The 24,928-nt window shown below is 42.4% G+C and overlaps 1 protein-coding gene across 5 annotated transcripts in view; it reads left to right on the forward strand.

Moving 5' to 3' along the window:
- GPR19 (G protein-coupled receptor 19) overlaps window positions 1-24,928 on the forward strand; it is a 44,942-nt gene that overhangs the window by 3,435 nt on the left and 16,579 nt on the right. For 4 of the 5 annotated variants that reach the window (XR_014252423.1, XR_014252424.1, XM_082420289.1 and 1 more), the window contains one exon: window positions 9,312-9,468. The exons of the other annotated variant lie outside the window; for it this stretch is intronic. The gene's annotated coding sequence lies outside the window, so the exon portion shown is untranslated. The remainder of the gene's footprint in view (window positions 1-9,311; window positions 9,469-24,928) is intronic. 5 annotated transcript variants of the gene reach the window in all.

Genomic DNA, 24,928 nt, shown 5'->3' on the forward strand with positions numbered 1-24,928 from the left:
GACGTCGAGTCATCGCTGACATGTATGTACGTGGGTGTTCTCCAGTGGAAAGGCCATTGATGAGGAAGCCTCTTCCCAGAGCCTCATAGGGTTGATGTGGCTGCTCTGACTGCACAAGTGGTCCTGTCAGTACTAACAGATGAGAAAGGCGAGGATCAAGTCTGTTTTGTAGACTTTCAGTGAGTAGAGAATCAGAGTAGGAGGGACGGCGTGTCTGGGTCAAGAATTTGAGGTTCTAAGAGACAAGGTACTTTCTTGTAGGACGACTCTGGTTTCTAGAGATATAAGTAATTTAGAAGTTGAAACCACCATACTACTTCAGTCATTGATGCCAAGACCCAAACGTAGCAGTAATGGCCAGGAGTATCTTCTGCCAAAAGGGGAGGGGGTAATCTGTCTTTCACTGGGTCCCTTTTCTTGAGAAGCACATTAGTTTAATCCCTAGCAAGAGCGTTGGTGAAATGGCCAAATATTGTTGCCTAGGTAAGAAGACAGGATTCAGAGACTCTGCAGGGGTCAATAACTAGTGGTTACGGAAGTGAGTGGATGCAGAAGTGAGGAGTGGAATGGGGTAGAAGGATAGGAGACTTGGGGTGAGGAGGGAGACCTATTGAAAGTTCAAAGTAGAAAAATCCCAAGTACTGACAGTTTAGTTAAACGGTTATAAAAGTATGTCAGAACAGGAGTGCTTCCTGAGACCCTGTGACAAGAAATACCAGAGACAGACTGCTCTGTAGGAGGCTGGGAACTGATTAGACTGCTCTATAACTCTCACCCATATCAGGGGCATAAAGGAGTCACGAGGAAGACTGGGAAAGGCTTCTGCAGAGGATATTTGAGTGGAGTTGTTGGAGTGCCAGTAGACAGACAAACCAGGGAGAGAGGAACGTGGCTCCACTCTTTGCCTGAACGTCAGCTTTTCCCGGGTACAGCAGCTGCAAACTGGCGGGAAGGGGAGAGCCCTAACTGTAAGTCAGGGGGCAAATTTCGACTATGATACTGGACTGGAAATTTTAATTACTAACTTTCCTTACCTAAAAGTGACCATAAAAGGGAATGGGGCGGCTCAGGTTTTCATTCAGGGATGGGAGTACCAGGACCTATAGAGTGTTTTCACTGGGACAGTGGGAAATAAAAATTAATTTGCTTTAAGTTAGTCCCCAAAATCATGCTTGTTCAGTGTGCTGGAACACTGTTGTTGAGAACCTACTTTGTTTTTGAGATCCTAGAGGTCTAAAGATGAATTAAATGACATTGCTCCCTATAGGAATCTATGAACACAATGCAATATAATGTATGCAGTAAAGGAAGGAATATGTGTGAAAATTAAAGAAGTACTATAGTAAGAAAGAAGGTGTGGGTAACTTATTTTGGAGGGGGTGGGGCCAAGAGGGACCTAGAACCTCAGAGAAGATGAAAGGCAGCAGGGTTTGAGATGGGAATAGGTGTTCCCCAGGTGGACAAGGCAGAGGAAACTGCCTCAGGTCTAAGCTGTGGGAGCGTGACACAGCATGGTGTCCATGTGGGAAAACTCAGGCAGTGTGAAGGGTATGCGTATTCAGGCTTGTGATTCACACGGAGGTGACATGGAGGCCAAAGGTGTTGTACCTGTTTGCAGGCTTACCAGTGGAGAGGTCATGGAATTTTAAAAACACATACACACACACTAAGATGCCAATCATTTCCTCTGTCAATCACTTCCTCCCTCTCCTTGTCCTTCCCCTTTATAAAATTTGCCAAATTTGTTAGAGTGTTGAGAGGTAGCACAGGAACTCTGCTCCATCCCAGTGCCTGCAGCTGGTTGGATCCACTCTGTATCCGACTTAAGCTGAGTCAAACAGACTCTGCCTCCTAAGAATTTAGATCAGAACATTGAGAGCCTGCGTCATATGTTTTCTCCCCAGCTTTGCTGAAATATGACTGACAAATAAAAATTGTGTATATTTAAAGTATGTGATGTTTTGATATACATATACATTGTGAAACGATGACCACAATCAAGCTAACACCCCATCTCACATAGTTACCATTTTTGTATGTGTGGTGAGAACACTTGAATCTCTCTTAGTAAATTTTGAGTATTCAACTATTATTAACTATAGTCACCATGCTGTATGTATATTAGGTCTCCAAAACTTATTTATCTTATCATTGAAAGTTTGTACCCTTTGACCAGTATCGCCCCATTTCCCGCAATCCCCCAGCCCTGGTAACCACCATTCTACTCACTGTTACTGTGAATTCAACTTTTTTAAATTCCACATATAAGTGAGACCATGCAGTATCTGTCTCTCTGTGTCTGGCTTATTTCACTTAATATAATGTCCTGCAGGTTCATCCACCCTGTCACAAATGGCAGGATTTCCTTCTTTTTTAAGGCTGAATAATACTCCATTGTGTGTGTGCGTGCGTGTGAAGTGTATTTGTATATCACATTTTCTTTATTCGTTCATCTGTCAACAGACACTTAGATTGTTTCCATATCTTGGCTATTGTGAATGATGCTTCGATGAACATGGGAATGCAGATATCTCTTCAAGACAGTGATTTTATTTCCTTTAGGTATATACCCAGAGGTTGGATTGCTAGATCATATGGTAGTTCTATTTTTAATTGGGACTGGGTCATTTAAATAGGAGCATTGAACTTGTAAGGTCATGTAACTTTCAGAGCGAGGCCACCATTTGGGGGCCAGTAATCAGAACCAGCTGATCGCAAAAGAGAAGCAGGTGAATGCAGCTAATTAAGAGAGAGAAAATAGGAGACAATCGGTCCCGTAGCCTGAGAGAGAAAGAGATGGAGTCAGTGTCTCTTGGCTCTGACAGCTTTCTGTCCCTTCCTTCAGTCCCGTCTGTGGTCTAACTGCCACTTCCTGTTCTTGAGTTCCCTGCACTTCTTCTGAGTCTTTATAATAAATCCACCTCCACCTCAGTGGCTTTCTTTTTTCCCCTTAGACAGCACTCGAATGTGGCTAGTGGCGTTCTCCCCTTCCTCCTGTTCTTGGCCTAATAAAACCACATGCTTTCCACAACAGGAACACACATATGCAGCATGGACGCTTACGTAACTCACTGCAGCTCGAGTATGCCAAGAAAAAGTAGTTCTCTTCATTGTTTTCTTGAGTTTTCACCTGTGTATAAGTTACCTATTACTGCATAACAAAATCCCCCCAAACTTAGGAACCTGATAATGAACATTATCTCATAATTTCTGTGGGTCAGGAATTTGGGAGCAGCTTAGCTGGGCAGTTCTGGCCTGGGGCCTCACAAAGTAGAAGTCAAGATGTTGTCTGGACTGCAGTCGCTTGACTAGGGCTGTGGAGGATCTGTTGCCAAGGTGGCTCACTGCCCTGTTGCTGGTTGGTGCTGGTTGGTGAAAGGCCTCAGTTTTCCCCGCGTGGACCTCTTCACAAGACGGCTTTAGTGTCCTTACGACATGGTGACTGAGTAATCCAGTAATCCAAGAGGGAGAGAGCCAGGCAGAAACTGTCCTTACGATAATCTCGCCTCAGACGTTACAGAGAGTCACTTCTGCCACATTCTCTTCATTGGAAGCAGGTTATGAGGCTGGCCCATGTTCAAGGGAAGTAGTATTAGGTGTCACCATTTGAAGGGAGGCATATCAAAAATCTGTGGACATATTTTAAAACCATCACAACTGTTAGGTTACAGAGAAAAAAAAAAAACCGGCAAAGTGTCCAATTCAGTCTCAAATCTAGTTCAATTTCATTTCTTAAGTGGTTCCTTTAAATAGTGTAAGTCTCCTTTGGGTAAAAACGTTTTCTCTTTCATAATGCCTCCCGAGGAGGCCCCGTCATCTTCTCTGAAGATAACGTCCATTTGAATGGAGGGTGGGGAGGGGTGACATACACATCCTTGTGGAATTGCTGAGAGGGGGTGTTCCCGGCTTCATTCTGGACCTAGAGTGTGCACTGGCAGGGCTCCAGCATGATGCCCCTCGCTGGCCTGATCACTGGGGAACCTGCTGGCCTGCGATGCTGAAGCCTGCAGCTGGTGAATTCATGGCCCGTTTTTGGCTTCAGGCAAATCTCCACAAGGAGAATCGGCCTCCTCCCCTCGGGGACTCTGTTTCCCCTTGGCCCCGGCTGTGGAGTCCCCTCACCTGACCACAGCAGGCCCCCTGGCTGTTAGCTGAGCATCCATGCTTCAAGGGAACAGGAAACGCTTGGGATGGTTGACTGCTCTGTATGCCTGCGTGCACTGCGAGAAACTTGCCATTGGCCCGAACGGCCATGCGGAGTGCAGAGGATGAGGTAGGAGGGGCCTAGGCAGTGGTCCCCAGAGGGGAGCCAAGGCAGAGAGCTCTTGCCCTGAGTGCCCCTCTCAGCATGGAGGTAACTCACTGTGGTACGCAGAGTAAGGACCCCTGAAGATATTCACCCGAACACCCGGAACCTGTGACTGTGTTACCTTACAGGGCAAATGGGACTTTGTAGATGTGACTAAGTTAAGGGCCTTGAGAGGGGAGATTACCCTGGATTATCTGGGTGAGCCCAATCGAATGACTTTCCAGTCTGAGGTCAGACAAAGGGAGATGTGACTGTGGAATAATGGTTAGAGAGATACAAGGGTGTTGGTTTTGAAGATGGAGTTAGGGAGCTACGAGCCAAGGAATGTGGGTGGCACGGAAACAGATTCTCCTTCTGTAGCCTTCAGAAAAGAACACAGCCCTGCTGTCACCATAATCTTAGCCCAGTAAGACCCATGTTAGATTTCTGACCTATAGTACTGTAAGATAATAGATTTGTGTTGTTTTAAGCTACTGTTGGTGGTAATTTGAAACAGCTACAAGAGAAAATGAATACACTCATAGCCGCCTTTGGTCTAGAAAGAGGTCAGGCCCAGTGACTGGCTGCTTTGTTCTCCTCTATTTCTCTCTGAACCTGAGACCTAGAGGGAGAGACTCTTACTTTCCATGTGGCATGTCCTTGTCCACCACAGAGCAGAATTTATTACTTTTTTATTTTCATTCAGACAACAAATTTGAAAGTAAGTACAGTAAACACCCATACACTCTTCACCCAGATTCGTCAGTTGTTAGTGTTTTGCCGTATTTACTTTCCCTTGCTGATTATGTGCATACATATTTTTTGTTGTTGTTGAACCATTTGTGGGTAACTTGCATTCGTCTCAACCCTTTATCCTTAATACTTTAGCATCTCCTAAGAATAAGGAGATCCACCTATTAACCACAATTCCTTTCTCACACCTAATAGAAATAATAATTCCATGACACCATCTAATATCCAGTTCACAAGACAAATTTCCCCAATTTCCGCAAAATATTTTAGAGTTTTTTATACCAACTCTCCCTCCCTCCCCAGTCAGCATCTCATCAAATTACATGCTTTGCAATTGGTTTTCTTTAGTCTCTTTAATAATAGGTCACCCTTCTTATTTCACAACATTGACTTTCTGATAAGTCCAGACTAGTTCTCTTGTAGAATATTCTGTTTTCTCAGTTTGGTCGATTATTTTCTCATGATGTCTTTAATCTGTTTCTCCAACCCCTGCCTTTTTCCCCACCCCCCCCAACTGGGCATTCTGTCTAGAGGTTTGATTAGATTCAGGTTAAATGCTTTTAGAAAGAATACTTCATTAGTAATGTTGGGTAGGTCACCTTGCTTTATGTTAGGCACTAATTTCAGGTTGTCCCACTGTTAGGTTAGTGATGCTAAATTTGGTCACTTGGTTAAGATGGTGAGCCCCTGCCAGTCTCACCATTGAAAAAGTACACATTCCCTTTGCAGTTTGTAAATAACGTACAAACAACCTGTTCCCAACAACTTTTCATCTCATAGTTTGAATACCTGCTGTGGTCCTTGCCTGAATCAGCTATTTCACTGGGGCCTGTAAAAATGGTGTTCTAACTCTTATATTCTGCATTTATTAGCTGTCATTCTTTTGTAAAAAGAGCTTTCTTTTAAGAGAACTGTTTTAATGATTTTCTCAGTGGACAATTGGATAGTGGTTTGCTTTCAGTTTTGTTTAAAGCAATTGGAAAGCTCTTGTTTCTTAAAAGGATGCGTTAACTCAATTATTGAGTTCACTACTATCTCAATAGCATCCTCAATATTTCCAGTTGTTTCTTTGCTTGTTTCCCAGGAGCTTTTTAAAATCCAGGCAGTTCACCATTGTAGGATTTGAGGTAGAGGTGGGTGAGAGGTTCACCAATCTATGGTAAGAGGGAAGAAAAACTACTAGATGGGAACCAAGAACCAGCATGACATCTTGACTGCACCAGTTCTCAGGAAAGTCAGCTTGTGGAAGTTGAGAATCTAGAAATTAATTCTGATAGAACTGCCTGCAGGCTCTGGGACCCCTTGGAAAGTTTTTGCCTGCCCCAGTGTGAAGGCCTGCTCTATGGTACCAAACAGTCTGAGCAAAGTCTTCCATATTTGGTTGATGACAAATAAAGGAATTTTGAGAATGGCTTTCAAAACAGTAGCTTGGATTTCAAGCCTATTGTCTTGCTGTACACTCCTGTTTTTAATTTCAGAAGGTGAATATTATTTCCTTCCTTCTTTCCATTACTTTTATAATTTCTGAACAGTGCCACACTCCCTATCCCCAAGGCAAATCGATTCCCCAGGCAGGCAGAGGGGAAAAGAATCACATAAATTATTTTCAAAATATTACCCTAGCTACACAGTATTGTGGGATTTTTATGGGTTTGGATAGAAGACAGCTGTCTATTTTCTTCCAAATGGCCAGGAATAAGTTTGGTGATTATAAATTTAATATTTTTAACAGAATTAATATATTACATAACATGTTTTGTAGCCATCCTTAATAATATTTCAGATTATGATTCCTTATAAAATCGTTTTTATTATCTTATCACTAAGCTGTGATGTACACATGCAATCATCCTAAAAAGAATGAATAATTTGGTCTTTTTTTTTGCATCTCAGATGATTTAAAGAAATCTTTTTGATTTCTCCTGTCAAAGGCCCATAGTAATGAATCACATCAGTCACCTTAAATTGACAAGTTATTTTGATCGAGTCCATTATCCATGATACAAATTCGTATCATATAATATGCCTGCTCTGGAGTCATATTAAATACTCCCCTATCCTAGCTCCCACACTAACTAGTGGCGTGGTTTGGGGCACGTTACTTATCTTCTGTAAGTTTCCTCGTCTGTAAAACAGGAATGTTAATAATAGTACCTGTTTCATGGTTTGATAGGAGGATTAAATGACATCATGTACTAAATACCTAGTGCATGATCAATATTAGCCGGTTTTGTTGTTGTTGTTGCTGTTATTATTCACTAAAAGAAGAGAGGTGATATCTAAGTAACCATCTGGCTGGCTCTCTAAAAATTTCTTCAAACACATATCCAGCTTTCCTGATAAATGAATTTTCTGAAAGTGGCAAGTATTAGAATTAACAGAGTTGAATTTCTCTGTGAGTCTTACATAGAGAAACTAGAATTAACTTGATTCTTATCCTAAAATAAAAGATGTAAACATGTCTTAAGCTGTGGATGTTGGACCAGGAAGGAGCTTCAGTTTCCTGAAATTATACTCCAGCTCCTGTATGCTACCTCTTTTCTTATAGAGTTTGCATTATTGCACATTGAAAGTCAGCATTTCTATCCCTCAAAATAAATATTCAGAATTGCCATGCTTAGGATTCTGAGTTAGAAACAATCAGCTATATGCATGCCTAATGAGACAAGTGTATAGCTAGCTTAAGTTCCTGACTTGGGATAGTCCAAATGCTGTCCAAGCGATTGACCTTATTATTCAAATTTATTTTTATTCAAAATAATCCAGCAAGGCACGTTAAACCATATTTATCTTTTCTGCTATAAAATTGTAAAGCATTAACAAATTGTTCCTGGTTCAGGTGTGGTTCTAAAGTATCTCCCTAAAATTAAGACTGTCAGACTTAGATAAATGGCCTCATAAAAGTCAGAAGCCTCAGCCTGAGAAGAAATACGTTTCCTGTGTTCTTCCCTATGCTCTGTGATGGCATTGCACAGTCGTTCTGTGAAGCTGGCATTTTCATTTAGTTGCACCTAAATAGATTTTTAAGGAAGAAGCAGTGGAGGATGGAGGGAGTTACCATTGCAGTGTCCATACTAATTCCTAGAATCCTTTCAAGATTTAGGGTCAGCAACAATTCAGTAAAGAAAGGGCCCATTAGGTAAATTTGGCTCTGCAAATGCTAATTGAAAGTCCTCCTCTGCAATTCAGTCCTGTTCCCTCTTCCTTTCTTTAGTCAGCAGGGTCCCATGGTGACTGGTTCTGAACGAAATCATCCCCTTCAACAGTTACCATGGCAACCGGGACGTCAGTGAAGCAGGAAAGACCCTGCATAAAACTGCTCCTACTGGGCTCCCTCTCTGAGTTGGAGAACTCAGCCCTGCCTGAGGCCTAGGGATGGGGCTAAAGACATCTGGACGTGCACACTCAAGAAATCTTACGTTTGTCTGTCGTTGTGCCTGTGAGCGTAGATATATGGGCATATGGTAAACTGTGTAATGAGAATTTCCCCTCCCCTCCCAAAACATGGAGCATGTTTAAAGGGTGGGGATGGGTGGTGGGATGGGGCCGGGGAGGTAGACATGGGATAGTCTTTTTAGGTTTAATGATATGTAAAAATTATATTTCTGTTTATAAGGTTACAGTAAGTTGATAGTAGGGGAGGTTGGAGCCTTACATATATATAGCCTGATGTATATTTAGACACAAGACCTCAGGGGAAATATTTTTAAAATATTTTTATTTACCTGAGAGTGAAATAAGACAAATGGCTTTAAGGAGCTCTGAAGGGGGTGTAATGCTGTCCGTGGTGCTGAACACTTGATTGTCTCAGATGTGCCAAGGGGGCTCCGGAGGGAGGTTAGGGAACACCTTGCCATGTTAGGGTACTGATGATAAGAAAGAAAGAGACGGCCTGGGGAGAAAGCATTCTTTCCTTCCCTTCCAAGCAATTCTGAATGCCCAGGAAAAATGTTCAGATGAAAAATAAAAAAAAAAGAAAGTGGAGAAGGCTGGAGGTTTGGATGGTTGAATCTTCCCCTTTTCATGTGGAGATTTTTGGTCCGAGCCAATCAGGTCGGAGATTTCTGCTGCTATGCTGCTGAAAGGAACAGTGGGGGAAGGGAGAGAGAAGCCGGCCACATTCTCCCCTGGAGCCACCTGATCCATTTCCCATGTGACACATTCCAGAGCCCTGGAAAGGAGAAGGGAGGGGCACCAAGAGAGTGGGGCTGGGGGCGGGAAGATGGCTTAACAGTCAACCCTGCACAGCGTCATCTTGTCTTCCTACCAGGAAGCAGGCTCTGAGCCAAGGGGAAGGCAGAGGACAGATATGGATGTGTTCCCAAGCTTCCCTGGTGGTTTATGGCATTCTCCAAACTCCTCTGCAAGGGTTGTTCCTGACCAAGAAGACCCAAAGAGACCGTCTCTGAAATAAAGTCCGGATGAAGGTACGTGCTAGAGATCCCGCGGTTTCGTGGCTGAAATTTGGCTCAGAGGACATAATACCTTCTGTTTTCCAGACAATTTGGAGATTTTGTCAGGGCTTAGACGCTGGTTAGGGGCTTTAGATTTGTCACAGGTCCAGAAAAGATGCCTAGGTAGTTCTGTAAAATGAATAATTCGCCACAGTCACTGCCTGTTGAAGAAAAACGAGATGGAAATTGTATATAGTGATAATTAATAAAACAAAGCACTCATTGCTGAAAAGGATTTTTTTCATTGAATCCTGGAAAGAGGGAAAAAGATAATATTACTGACACCAGCCAGATTTCATTGTCACTGCAATAAAATCCTGTTTCATCCTTTTTCAGCTGCTTATTCTGTGCCCATGTTCCCCGAGGTTATTGGCAGTGGCTTAGGGAGCCTGAGTGGGCTGGCGTGCTGTTTCTTTGTGCTGTGTGATCGTCTTCCTTCTGATGTTCCTGATACTAGGAGTGCTTGTGATTGTTTCCAGCTCTCTTAGGGACAGTAGACTGTCACCAAATTCCATATCTTTCAGAATAGCTACCAAGAAGGCTTCCAGGAAGTTCTCAAAGGAATCTTCCAAAGTTACAGGCTAAAAGAATCTACCATGCACTCAAATCTTGATATCTTTGACTATTTCTATCCAGCACAAAGAGACGAGCTAGCAAGTTTACATTTTATTTTGTCTTTATTTAACGAATACTTGTAAAGTTCTTGTTATGTGTAAAGCATCATTCTAAGCACAATCAGTTATTTAATCCTTATAATAACCCTCTGGGGGAGTTACTATTAGTACCCACATTTTGGAGACGAAGAAACTAAGGCACAGAGAAGTTAGGGAATTTTCCCAAGGTCACACAGCTAGCAAATAGGAGAAACAGGGTTTGGACCCAAGAAACTTGACCCTAGAGTCCATGATCTTAACCACTGAACTATGCTGCTTCCCTGCTCCTATTATTTCAAATGATGTCAACAGTTGATTTGGCTACAAATTTTGTTCAGCTGATGCTACTAGAACATTGAATCAGCTTTCCTGGCTAAAACAGACCCCCAGTGAAATCTATAGTAATCTTGAATTATCCCAGTAGTCACATTCTGTACCCCCAGATAACCTAGTAAATAATTACCTGTTCTTCTCTACCCCTTGTGCTGTATAGATATCTGGTAGTAAAACACTGTATTGCATTGGTGACCAAATGATGTCTAAAGGAAAAAAAGAAATCTAAAATTACATCATGGTTCATTTTTTTTTTTTTAATCAAACTTAGAAACATTCTTCCATCTTCAAGACCTAGTAATAAGACCAGCCTAAGCATATTAACAGTACTTACCTGGTTTTCAAAATAAAATAAATAGATTAAAAACTTCTGAAATTATAAACACAAACTATGTCATCAAACTGACTAGATTTATTGCTTTAAAATAATATTATCATACTTTAAAATAGGGAATAGATTTCTCTCTTTTTGCAAATTAATCTAGGCTTTTAAGGGGAAAAGAGGAATTTTTTTTACCTTCTGGAAATATCTGAAATATAAGGGTTACCTCCTTTTGGTCTGTGTAGTTTCCCTTTTGGCCCTTGACAAGAAAAGATGACTGATCTCGTTCTTATATGCTGTGGGAAAACTTAGAGAAGTTACTAGATCAGAGATACAAAGAGGAAGAAAAGGGGGTAGGAATACAAAATTTGTGAAATTCCTCACTATATGAAGTGTTTCCTTCACGGTTTCAATTGAAGAATACTTTGAGAGGAAGGAGTCCCCTTGACACCTTAAACTTTATTGAACTTTAGTTCTTAGATTTGATCCCTGCTGAAATCAGCATTTCCCTGGAACAAGTACACTTAACACTACTATAGTCATCCGAAGTCAGCTTCTGGACAGAAGGGACCATCTCCTTCCATCTCTGGATTTCTAGCACTTAGCACCCAGCCCGTTTATGATATCATCTCATCGTACCCTTGTGAATGAAGACTGGGAAGACTCAAGACTGACAGCATTCTGGGGGCCCATGCCTGTTTTGTTTTGCATGCTTTTATGGGGAGGATAGTGAGGAGGTAAAAGTGTAGTAGGACAGAACTTGGCAACAGTCAGTATTATGTCTGAAATTTACATATGCTAGTCAGACAGACCCTGGAGCAATAGCAGACTAGAGTTCCAGAAGGATCCATACATTATTTCCTGGGTATTACCAATCCCCCTGACATTTTATTTATATTTAGAATGAAGTTCTCCTGATATTTTTATTTACATCTAGATGGGGGCACCCCAAATAGTCTCATTTTCCTCTGATGTTTTGCCTGGCACCATCTCCCCGGTTTGAAATAGTTCACCTTGGGTTGAGAGTGAATGTCGTGAGAAGGTCAGTGCCTGCCCCAGGCAATCCTGCCCTAATCAGCTGTGCCTCCCAGCCCCTAGAACATGGCACCAAGAGCCCACCCGGTAGGACTACAAGACTCCTCCCTGGAGAACCATGGGATCTTCAAAGTCAGAGTGGGTTGAGCCCGACTGCCTTTTCCACACCGTGGCAATTAGGACCTGAGTACGGAAGATTGTCTCAGGGCATCTTGAAAAGGTTGCTTAGGATTTGAATTTAAGTTAGCAGGCTAACCTGGCTTAAAATAGTCACCCCTCCTGATAATATACACAAATATAACCTATTCTATTCTTTTTCCATCTGATTAAGTCATTAAGGAGCATTAAGAGTGGGGTTTGTGGTTAAGGTTTGGGTCCTTGAATCCTGTCTACTCATCCTCCTGGTCTTTAGTGTGACCTGGAGTGAATGAGGGGTGGAAAAGGAACAGCCCTGCTGGAAGCACAGTACAGCCAGGCCAGTGCTGCCTGCCCACCGCACGCTTGCTGGCCTTCTCAGATGAGCCAGGCTAGTGCACACAAGAGGCTTAGATCTGGAAGCCTCTCTGGGCTTCCTACTCATCCCTCTCAAAGCTGAAAGGGGGCAGTCCTCTCTACCAGCTGAACAGGAGAAGATAGAATAGAGAGAAAGTGGAGCGTTCCTCTGGAGGAGAGGCCTTGCCAAGAATGCTTTCAGCTTGGAGGCTAGGGATGAAAGAAGAAACAAGAAGAAGGACAATGAACGTGTCCCTCAGTGGGCCTGTGAAAGTGATGCCTGGGTCCTGCTTTTCACTCTTAGTAACTTCCCGCTGCTAGTAAGCCCTACCTGCTGAATTATCGGGTCCTTTGCTAGGATGTATATGTGGGGAGGTGGAAAGAATAGAGAGAAGGACCAAAGTGTGGATGCAGTTTCTCCTCTGAACCCAGGCAAACAGTGGGTTGAGATGGGAGGTGGCTTCTCCAAGAGGACACTTTAAAAAGCAAGAGGGGAGTTACCATCATGACTGTATTTCCCTGTTTATAGAGTCATTTTTCCTGGGCCAAATTTTGAAAGCACTCATCTCTTGGAGCCTGTCATTCAGCATATTTCCAAGGCACTGGATGTCTATCATGTTTAATCCTGATGGAAACTCTCTGAGATGCATTATTAGCCCCAGTTTCTGATCTGGAAACTGAAGCTCAGAGTAACTAATCTGCCCAAAGTCACACACAGCAAATAAAGCCAGGATCTGAATCCAGGTCTTTCTGATTCTGTGCTCTTTCCACTATGTCACAAAGTAAAGTTCTTTCCTCTACATTCTTTAAAAAAAAAAATGTTTTTGGATATTAGGGTAATACAAATACAGTTCTAGAAACTTTGGAAAATATAAAGAAATATAAAAGTGTAATGAAAATAAAAATCAGTCATGGTCTGGCCACCTAGAAACAACTTATTTTAAAATTTTGGTGTTTTTCTTCTCAGTCTTTTTCGATGCATATAATGGTAATGAAAGTAAACATTTGTTAAACACTAGCTTTTTTCCAGACATTGTTCTTAGCTCCTGTCTGTGTCATTTATTTTATTCTCACAACAAATCAAGAAGGTGGACACTGTTTTTATCCTAATTTTACTGGTAAAGACACTCAATAAGCACAGAGATGTTTAGTAACTTATATAGGTTAACAGGTGATTTGAAACCCAGGCAGGTTGGCTTGCGAGCAGGGTTTCTCAGTCTCAGCACTATTGGCCTCTTGGGTCAGATAATTCTCTGCTGGGGGTCGGGGGGAGGCTGTCCTCTTCATTGTGGAATGTTTAACAGCATCCCTGGCCTCTACCTACCAGACGTCAACACTTTCCTCCCCGAGTTGTGACAACCAAGAATGTCTCCTGATATTGCCAAATGTCCCCTGGGAGGCAAAATGACCTCTGAACCACTAGTCTAAGAGCCCGTGCTGTCAACCATGCATTATGGTTGAGATAACGTAGCCTCTTCACATTTTAAACGTGTTCAGAGTTATTTTCTTCTACATCTAAAGAAGGGAATACACACCTTTGAATTTGGAGGCAGGCTATGAAGACTCCCTGGGATGTCAGTGGCTTTAAAGAGCATAGGTAGGAAATTAATTATTTCCAGGGAAATGCTAGACTTTTGTAACAGGTTTGTCATGTCCCACCGTTGCCCAGTGTGGAGAATAGCCATGTTTCTCTCTCTTATTACCTTTTCCCTGGTTCTATGTGTCAGGCACCCTTAGCCTTCAAGAATTCAGATTTCAGGTGTACAATTATGGTATAGCAGGGCAGTGCTTATCAACCAAAGTGTCAGAATATGTCCCAAACAAAAAATGTCTGTTGCAAATAATTTCTAGCTAATAAAATACCAAAGTTTGCCGGTGATTCATTTTTTAAAAAACTAATTAGAATAAATGTAAGGATATCTACATAATTATTTTCTTTTCAACATGACTTCTTAGGTTGAAGATTGTAGGCTGAGCTCCTGGTGTTGCACGTAATTCTGGTTGTGTCCGTAGGAGTGTTATCACATGTATGGACACATTTGTCACATCTGCCTCTGAAGAAGAGGTTGAAAATTGCTGGTGTTGGTGATTTTGGTCAATCATTGCTGATATGCAGAGAGGATTAAAATAAGCACTGAGAAGTGATAGCAGTAGCATTTTAACTTACAAAATGTCTAAAAATATATGCCACTAAAAAATATATTAACCATGTGAAACATATGCAAATACATGTTCAGCCATATTTTCAGTCACATCTGACCACATATATAGTTGCATAATTTGTCCATGAAAAATACATGTTACTGCAAATTCAAATCTAACTTCTGCTCCATGAACTTTAAGGTTGCTTTCTTGGAAAGCCCTGATTGAAGACAGTGGTGCAGATCAAAATTTCCCCAGAGTGTTGATGTGAACTTGATGTGAGACAGAATGTAAATGCTTTTGAAAAACGGAAGTTCTTAGTAACTCCCTGTTCGGTGCTTACACTCGGTTCTTAACGAATCCTTCACCTTCTTTTCAAATAGCTATAAATCATATCTACTGTACAGCTCTTTGCTTTGAGTGTAATGAGTCTGGTCTTTGCCTCCCCCACCCCTTTCCTATTTCAGTCGTACAACTAAAGATGTTGATACTGAAATCAGACATTGGACATAAAACTGAACATTTCCCTCCCAAACTTGGACTCAATGAGCACACGGCAACTATTCAAAGAATGTTTGTTGTAATAAATTAAATTGAATTTGGCGAGCTGCAAATTCTGGGGCCAAATTGTTTTCTTCAAAATTTGAAAGATCCCTTACTAGGAGGAGAGGTGTGGAAAGTTGGTCGAGGACAGTCAGGGGTTCTAGCAAGTGTTTCTCCCTGCTGAGAAGTTTGGTGTTACATGGGATGGGAAGCAAACACAGGTGGCAGTCTTCTTAGACCAGACCACTTCTTGCAAGGAATCTTCAGTAAGAGATTATTGGCACATCCAGGATAATTAGTGAGGAGGGCTTGGCTGGCCCCTCTGTACAATGCATCTCTCCTTTGGAGACCCAGGACTACCAATCTTGGACAGCAGAGGCTCAAGAACTGGGCCCCAGCAGCCCTAAACAGCTTCCGTGTCCTCCCATCACAATGCACTTTCAGGATGCACTCTCCGCCAGGTGAAAGTGGTGGATTAAAAGTTAAATGAAAGTGTGTTGCTCGTCACAATGTGTACCTATCAGTTGTAGTTCATAGAGCAAAAATGACCCTAGAAATCATCTAGACCAACTCATTCGTGTTGTAGACATGGAAATAGAGATTCAGGGAGATTAATTTACTTAAGGTCCTTACACTGATGTAAAAATAAGACCTGGGCCTCTTGACTTGCTGTTCAGTGCTTATAATCAGAATTACAACTTAGGTTTCTTAGTCTCCAGTCTAGCATTTAAGGTGAAGTAAGCTTTTGGGGGTTTCTAATATTCTAGATGATGGTGGGGTAGTGGAAAGTGATAGAATGGCTGGTATGAGTTTCAGTTTTCACACTCAGTTATATAACAGATGCTACATTGAATTAGTTTCTATTGCTGCTGTCACAAATTAACACAAACTTAGTGGCTTACAATAACGGCCATTTATTACATCACAGTTCTGCAGGTCAGGAGTCTGCGTGGGCTTGGCCAGTTTCTCCGCTTAGAGTCTCACAAGGCTTCAAGGTGTTGGCAGGACCATACTCCTTTTTAGAGGCTCCAGGGACGATTCCCCTTCCAAGCTCATTTCGGTGGTTGGCAGAATCCAGTGCCTCGTGCTTTAGGACCAAGGTCACGTTTCTTTGATGGCTCTCAGTTGTGGGCCACCGGTAACTCCCAGAGGCCTCTCCCTGGTTCTTGCATGTGGGCCCCGGCATCTCAGAGCCAGAACAGCACGTTGATTCCTTCTCACGCTTGGAATCTCTCTCTGGCTTCTGCCGCATCTCTCTGCTACTAGCCGAGAAAGTTCTCTCTTTGTAAGGGCTCATTAGTTTGGGTCCCCCTGCATAATCCAGGATCACCTTCCCATTTTAAGTTTCGTAACCTTAATTGTATATGCCGAGTCCCATTTATGGGACTATGTAATGTAACATATTCATAGGTTCCAGGATTGGGGCATGGGCATCTTTGGGGGGCCATTCTGCCTACTTCACACATGATTTCCTTTAAATAATAGCAAGGCTCCATCCTACCAGGATAATGGGAAAGTCGGTGACAGACACTCCTGGGACTGTCTTCCTCTTTCTAGGCCCTGGGGCTCTTACACACAGCACAACGTGTAGGGCGGTCCCTCTAGGCCTGGATCTCCTCTGATTGTAGCAGAGATGTAATTATGGCCTGAGCTGGTGTGTGTCCTTGAAGGCTGATGGACCTACTGCTTTGGGACACCTCCACCCCAGCCCTGCAGCAGTGGCTTCTTCTCCAGCTGGGGAGCTCTATTCCTTGGACACGCCTCCAGCACCACCGGTCCCTTACCTGGAGCACAGCGTGAAAGTGAGGCAAGGTTCCCAGGCCTACCTTTTCTTTTTAACTGCTTTATTTACATACCATTAAATTCACTCACTTTAAGGGTACAAGTCAGTGACTTTTGTTCCATTTACAGAGTTGTACAACCATCACATAATCCAATTTCAGAACATTTTCATCATCCTCAAAAGCTCCCTTGTGCTCGTCCAGGACTCCCCTTTGCAGGGCACCAGGGGGGCACAGCCACATTCCTGGCTCAGAGGTCCTTGTTTCTCCCTCCTCCCCTCTGCAGAAATCCCCCCAGAGAACTCAGCTTCCAGAAGACAAGAGCCAAGGAAACAGGTTTGTCTCAGGCCCGGTGAGACAACTCTCCTCTAAGACAAGGCAGTACTTTGGGCCTGGGTTCATCCTCCAAAGGGGACAGGAAAACAGTCCTAGCAAGGAGAACAGCGCACGCACATCAGTATCTCAGCAACGTATCCTGTCTCTGTACCAGGCGGTGGGGTCTCCCAACTGCAGTTATCGGTGGGCAGCCGCTGACCCCATGCAGCAGTAACCTGCAGGGGAGTGAGCCAGACCTCCTCTCCTCCCCCCTTTCTTCCTCTCTCAGCAGAAAGAAGGTGTTCTTTGCTCACAGCTGAAATGACCTGATGGGCACATAGTGAGGAGTGGGGAGGGAGAATAGGGGAGCCAATCTGTGGCACAAGAGTGAAAGGAATTTCCCAGAGGCACTTTGTCCCTCCAGGCCCCACTTACCCTGCTTTCTCTCTTCCCTACCCCCATGTGATAGGTTCTTTTCACTGCAAAGAATTCTGAGCCAACTTAAGAACAACAGCCTATCACAAGAGCAGTCCGAAGGCCAGGCCTCAAGGAGCCTGAAACATTGTTCAGGATCTGGAAGGAGGCTGGGGATCCAGGGCAGCATGGTGACCAGATTTCCTTGTCCTGTCGTCTGTCTGCAGCAGGAGTCCTGGCGAGTCTACCCTAGGTGACCCTGTTCTCTGTCCCTGCTTCTCCTGCCTCCATGGCTTCCAGAACCTCCCAGCCCAAGAGAGGGGCCTCCTGCCAAGCTCTCTTATAACACCTCTTTTGTAGAACTTATTACAACTTACCGTCTTTATTTGTGCTTATTTCTTACTCTTCTCTCCACTCCTCCACAACTAATTAGACTGTGACCTTCATAAGGGTAGGGACAGTTTTGTTTGCCATTGTATACCCAGTTCTTAGCACAGTACGTTCTGGCACGTAGTATGATCTTAAAATATGTTTATGTAATGGTGAATGAATTAATAAAAATGGGCAAAGAATCTGAAGAGACGTTTCTCCAAACTTATATATTCCGGGGCTAACTGGGTAGCTCTGCTTGGATATCTAATAGGAATTTAACTCCGCCAAAATAGAATTGTTGATTTCCAGCTCCCTAGACTTTTTCTTGCCCCATCTCAGACCCTCAAACCTAGGAGTCATCCCCATCCCCTAACATCAGCCAATCTTGGTGGCTCTGTCGTCTCCTAAATATTTTCAATGTCCATCTACTTTTTTTCCACCTACACTGCTACTGCCCTGGTCTGAGCCACCATCATCATGTACCTAGGTTACTGTAAGAGCCTCTTAGCTGGTCTCCCTTCTTCTACTCTCAGCCACCTACACAGCAACTAAAGTTGTATTTTTAAAGCACAAATCAGGTCATGCTCATATCCCTCTGTTGCTTAAAACCTGCAATGGATTTCACTGCAATAAGACTAACGCCGGTGCCCTGCAGTGCCATGTGTGATCTGACCCCTGCCTGCATTTCTGATTATCTCATTTTCTTCCACATTCATATGCTCCAGCCACGTAACAAGCTCGTTTCTGCCCCAGGACCTTTGCACTCATTGTTCCTTCTGCCTAGAATGCTATTCTAATTTCCACATGGCTGGCTTCCTGTCATTGGGGTTTCAGCTCTAGTATCACTTCTTCAGAGAATCCTTCTCTGGTGACTCTATCTGAAATAAGACCCTGTATCTGTCAGGATGCATTTAGAGGCAAATAACTGAAAACTCAAAAAGGGCTTAAGCCATAAAGGAACCTACTACTTATTTAACAAGTAGTCTGGAGGCAGGTGTCCTAGCAGTACCACAGTGTCAGGGCACTGGATGATATCTTTGTGAGTCTTAGGACCTCCCTTGACCTCATAACATACCACCAGTGCCCTGACATCATCACGTGACAGTTTTCAAAGGCAGGAGGTGAGGGGCAGCCAGGTCCATAAGAGAGAACACTCCCCACACGCACGTTTCCTTTTATTAAGAAAGATTTTCCCAAGAGCCTTGCAGCACCCTGCCAGGAGACCTTCTCTCGTCTCAGTAGCCAGAAGCAGGTGATGTTGATGTGACCACCCCTAGCTGCAAGGAATGGTGGGAAGTGATTATCTTTCCTTTTCAGCCTCTGGAGAGAGGAAGGCAAGGAAGGAGTTGGGAATGGCCATTGGGTAACCAACCAACCATCTGCCTTCCATTTCCCATCCATTTTGGTTCCCCATTCTGCTTTATTTTTCTCCATAGCACTAGCCATTTCTTTATTAATTGTGTAATTTTTCTTATTTAGCTGTGTAATATTGTTTCTCCCACTAGAGGAAAGCTCCATAAAAGCAGAGACCTTGTCTGTCTAGTTAACTTCTGTATCTCCAGCATTTAGCACAATCCTGGCTCATACTAAGTGTTAAAAATTTGGATATTTTGTGTGATTGAGGACTACTTTGCATATACCATCATAACAAATTAGTCATTTCTTACGGTGAGGTTTCTTGGTGTTTCTTTTTCTTTTTCTTTCCCATTTTATCTGACCACCGACTTTGTGAGAACAGTAGGGAGGGAAGTTCTGTGTTATTAAACCATTCCACACAGAACCCTACTAAGTGGCAGTTAGGGTGGGAAATACTGGATAGTGTCCTTTACACATTCCCCTAAAGAGGAGCCAGTATGACCTAACATTTTCTCCTGCAACTTGGTTTGCAGAGAATTTGGGGAGGATTGCAGCTCGTGGTCAACATAAACCTCCACATGGGGTGAAGCTCGGGCTCCTTTCTGAGATCATAGATCTCAGAGATAGACGGGGTCTCAGAGGTCACTGCTCTACTGATAATATGTAAAAAAATTTACTCTTTAAGTAGTGGTTACATTTTAAATGGAACTTTGGTGCTCACTTCGGCAGCACATATACTAAAATGGGACTTTGACTTTAAAAGAATGATACTCTGATGGTGATAGAAGCCTTCCTGGTTTCTGGAAATCACGCCAAGGATGCTGACTTTGTTTATTTCTAATATTTTAGAATTCATGTAAAGAACAAAGAAAGGTAAAGGTGATAGAAGAGGAATAGTTCCTTAAATCTAGATATCTAGAATTTCTCACCCAGAAATGTCGTTATGGGTTATTTTGTGATGTTAGAAGAGGCTGTTCTGAAAATCCTTCTCTGTTCAAAAAATGATGTTCTCCTTGAAAGCATAACCAATATTCAAACAAAAAGAAAACGTGCCAAGTCTGATCTCAGGAAACTGCTTGATCCCAGTTGGGAAACAGATTGAAAGGCATAGACCTGGAAATATTACGGAGGAATATTTATATATCTTATATAACAGGAGGAAAGGGAAAAGGGCATTAGGGAAAATTCCAGGCTTATAAGTCGTGATGCTGGTGGTCTCAGATGGTGGAGAAGAAACTTGGTTTTCACTGAAAGTATGAGGTTCTTTTGCAATTATTCAAAATTATCTAAAGGAAATAATTTAAGCAGAATAGACTCTATATGCTTTTGAGAAACACATAGTCAATCCAGTTATATTACATCTTTTGGTTTAGGGTATAGAAAAAGGTTTTATCTGGCTAACATGTCACTAAAAAATCATCCCCAACTTGGAGAAAGGTTATGTTTATTTATTTGGACCCCAATGACTTTCCCCTTAAAAACAATGTTGTGAATGATGATTAGGTACCCAGGGCCCTTCACAAAAGCCATTCATCCTTAACAATGCTAAATTATGTGACTAATGTTAGTATTATCACTATAGTATGTGATGTGGTTACTAAAATTTGCTTGTCATATGGCTTAGAAGACTTTTATGGGCTGACAGTAGTAAGAGTGCTAATTTTTCAGCACTAGCTATGTGCCAGACACCAAGCTAGGTGTGTTTTAGAACTACAGTAGGATAACATTTATTGAGTGTTTTTCTCATACCAGACAGATTGACTTGTAATAACTCATTTAACTCCTGTGCATCTGTTATCTCATTTAATCCTCATCATAATCAAATGAGATAGGGACTAATTGTCCCCATTTTACAGATGAGAACACTGGAATCAAGTGGGTTAGATAACTTGTTTTGGGTCACACAACTAGTTAGTGAGTGACAGAGGAAGGACGCATACTTCAGCTGTCTGCTTCAAAGCCTGCACACATAACCACTTTGCAATATTCCTGTTTTGTGAGATGAAAAATAAATGTTTTTCAGCAGAAGATTATGCTCTGGGTGTGTAGGTTTGTCAGATTTAGCTAATAAAAATACAGAACACCAGTTAAATACTGTAGGGGATATTACATGGGACATACTTATGCTAAAAAATTATGTGTTATTTATCTGAAATTCATATTTAACTGGGCATCCTGTATTTTATCTGGCAGCCCCATCTGGGTGGCACATTATGAGAACGTGTCTCTGTCTCTCTGGTTTTCCTGTTCCCCACCACAGTCATGCTGGTGGCTACCTGGGCCTTAACGTAGTTCTGTAAAGCACATAGCTCAGTGTCCACAACAGAGCCATAGCTCAGAGCCGGAAAGCAAGATAGGAACTCAGCAAGCTTCTGAAGAGCCTATGGGACCTCCTTAGCCATTTGTAAATGCAGGGATGTGTGTAAGTTCAGGACTTCGGGATAGGTTGCCCTGTAAACTCTGCCCTACTGGAAGCGGTGGGCTGGTCAACGTTTAACAACTGGCTCTTCAGGGAAAAAACCTATTTGCGATGTTTGTCAGTTTCATGGTGTGAATATTCCTACCATGGCTGATTCATGATACCAATATGATGTCACTGAACTTGGAGTTGGGAAGGAATGTGCACAGCTGGCTCTGAGGAGCCCCATGCAAGCCAGTCCCAGTCTACCTCTGTTTCATTCTTATTTCATATATAGGTAAATCAAGCCTACGTAACAGTGAAAAATTTAAGGAAAATATCTACCAGCATTGTATTTCCTAAATTACAACAATTAAAATTTAAAAGAGAATTTCCTACTCAGGGAAATACTATTGATCAAACTTTTTCTGCCCTTTAATCCAACTGAAGTCTAGAGTTCTGCTTTCATTCCGCATTTAATTAATTTATTTATTTTTGGCTGTGTTGGGTCTTCGTTTCTGTGTGAGGGCTTTCTCTAGTTGTGGCAAGCGGGGGCCTCTCTTCATCGCGGTGCGCGGGCCTCTCACTATCGTGGCCTCTCGTTGCGGGGCACAGGCTCCAGACGTGCAGGCTCAGTAGTTGTGGCTCATGGACTTAGTTGCTCCGTGGCATGTGGGATCTTCCCAGACCAGGGCTCGAAGCCGTGTCCCCTGCACTGGCAGGCAGATTCTCAACCACTGCGCCACCAGGGAAGCCCCTCATTCCGCCATTTAAAAGGCAACAAGTTAATCATCTGTGATAATGAATTTCCAATATTCTCACATTCTTTATTCTGAAGAAAGGCTGTATTTCTAGACCAACATTTCTACTGCACTTTTGATGCTAAGCCTCTGTGCAGTATATAGTGGGAGTGATTTTTTTCCCGCAAATGTTCACTGTGTCACATATTTCTCAGCTAGCATATTGAACAGATGTATCTGTGGGTAGCAAGAGGCTGTGGGGGAATAACTTTATATTCCTATGTTTGATTGAGAAGTCCATGTACAGCCAGTTTGACTGTCTGAATTCACATCCTGCCCACTGTGGCTTTCCAACAGTATGACCTTGGGGAAGAACTTCAGTTTTTCTCAATTGTAAAACAGGGCTAATCATGTTACCTACCTCGAAGGGCTACGCATATGAAGTACCAGACACATAGTAAGCACAAAATAAATACTAACTCTTGGTAGTAGTAATGTTATAAATACTGTCATCATTGTAATTAATCTCACTGCTCATTAGTAAACAGCCAATGTATCTGCTTAGGTGCAGCAGATACTTTCCATTCTACAGAAAATGTTTCCGTTCATTTTTTTTTCCAACCAAATCATATAAATATTCAACATTATAAAATTCTAATTTGCCATTAAATTTTTAAACAAATGTCAGAAAAAAATGGTCTTCCTATATTATGAGAACATCTGTGGATCTTTATAATTTCAGGAGGGAAAAAGAAATCCGTTGTTAGGGTTTTTTGAGTCTAGAAGAAACCTAACCAGCAAGGATATGCTTATCCAGGAATAGCCACTGGCAAACTGTGAAGTAAACACAGTTTCTCATCTGTGCCCCTCTATTCCTCTTTGTGGTCCTCTCATTAGTTTCTAATCATTCATACATTCAGCCATCCATCAAAATACGATTTTCAAAAAGTTAAAATCATAACTGTCATTCATCATGACTCTCATTCAAATATAGAATGAACACCATGTCAAAGATTTATTAACTTATTAGTGAAGGAACTGATGAGATAATAAGGTTGCTTCCAAGAGCATTTGAATAAATGGATATTTATAGGGTTTTTTGTCGTTGCTGTTGTTTGTTTCCTTAAATAATGTGAGCATAAGATTGCTAGGAGGCACAGAGCTGGTTACTGCCCTACAGGGCAATAAGCCTATAACCTTTGGGGTTATTTTTTCTACTAGACAGAAATTTGCATGTTAGTGTGTAATGTCTGGGCGCTAGTCATATAGTAATAGCAAAATCAAGCACAGATACATTCTTCCAGAGAATTAAATGATCCTTGGGGAAGCCCATTTAACAATGTCGTAGCATGACACTAAAATGTTATGCTATGGGGACCTCCCTGGCGGTCCAGTGGTTAAGACTCCACGCTTCCAATGCAGGGGCTTGGGTTTGATCCCTGGACAGGGTGCAGCCAAAAAAAAAAAAAACTTATGCTATGCTCTCTGTGCCTTATTTTCAAGTATTGGATGATTTTTCTTAACACCTCTATCCCTTTATGTATTCAGTAAACCTTTATTAATATCTGTATGCCCCAGGGATATAAGGACACAGTCACTGTCTTTAAGGAACTCATAATGCAGCAGGGGAGATAACGTTCAAAATAAAAATTACAGTATAAAATGATAGACATATCATCTTATATATAGACCCAGACCTCTGTAATGATGGGACTCTCCAGGGTCCCATTATTTCAGAGGTCCCCCAGTCCGTAGCTCTACACCATGTCAACCCATCCACCATTTTCCCCACCTATATATTAAAACCCATCTCTTAGAGCCCAATAGATGAATAATTCCTCTCTTAGATAATATATAGATAGAGATATATTTTAAAATAGGGGCCCTCAATATCAACCCAATGGAGTGTGTCATGTGGCAGTCTCCGAGTTGGTTGGGAACAGACAGGTTGAGCAGGAAAGAGGTGAAGACGTCTTTCTTGTTGCTGCTATAATTACTGAATATGGATGACCCAGACATAATTATGAATTCCGCAGCCCTTGCATTTCAGAAACACCCCCTTGAAGATGTATTTATTTCCAAATTAATGGAGCAGGGGAGACCTTTCTGAACTTTTACTTTGAGACCCTAGAATTTAGTTATAATATGGCAGACCATGTTTTCTGGGAGGGGGTGCAGGAGGCTGTCTGAGGTCACCTAAACTACCTTGACTGTCCCTTAAATGAGAGTTGACCTGGGTGACTTCAGTTTCACCTGCCCTGCTCTGCTCTGGAGCCATGTTTTCCCGTCTCCATGGTCACCAGCGTTTCGGCTCTCTGAGAACACACGGTGATTTTCTGTCTCTGCATTTAATGCTCCTAGCAGAGCCACCTAGAGTAGGAGGCCTGTATTTCAGTTCTCTGTACTTATGGAGTCAATTCAGTAAATAGCTAACAAGCGATTATTAATGTAAAGAACTTCAGTGGAAGCTGTAGAGCACGGACAAAGAATAATGCCCTTTTCCCAGGACCCCATAGTTAATGAGAGAAGACAGAAAC

Source organism: Balaenoptera physalus (assembly GCF_965194825.1).
Source record: "Balaenoptera physalus genome assembly, chromosome: 13".
Classification (NCBI taxonomy): Eukaryota; Metazoa; Chordata; class Mammalia; order Artiodactyla; family Balaenopteridae; genus Balaenoptera; species Balaenoptera physalus.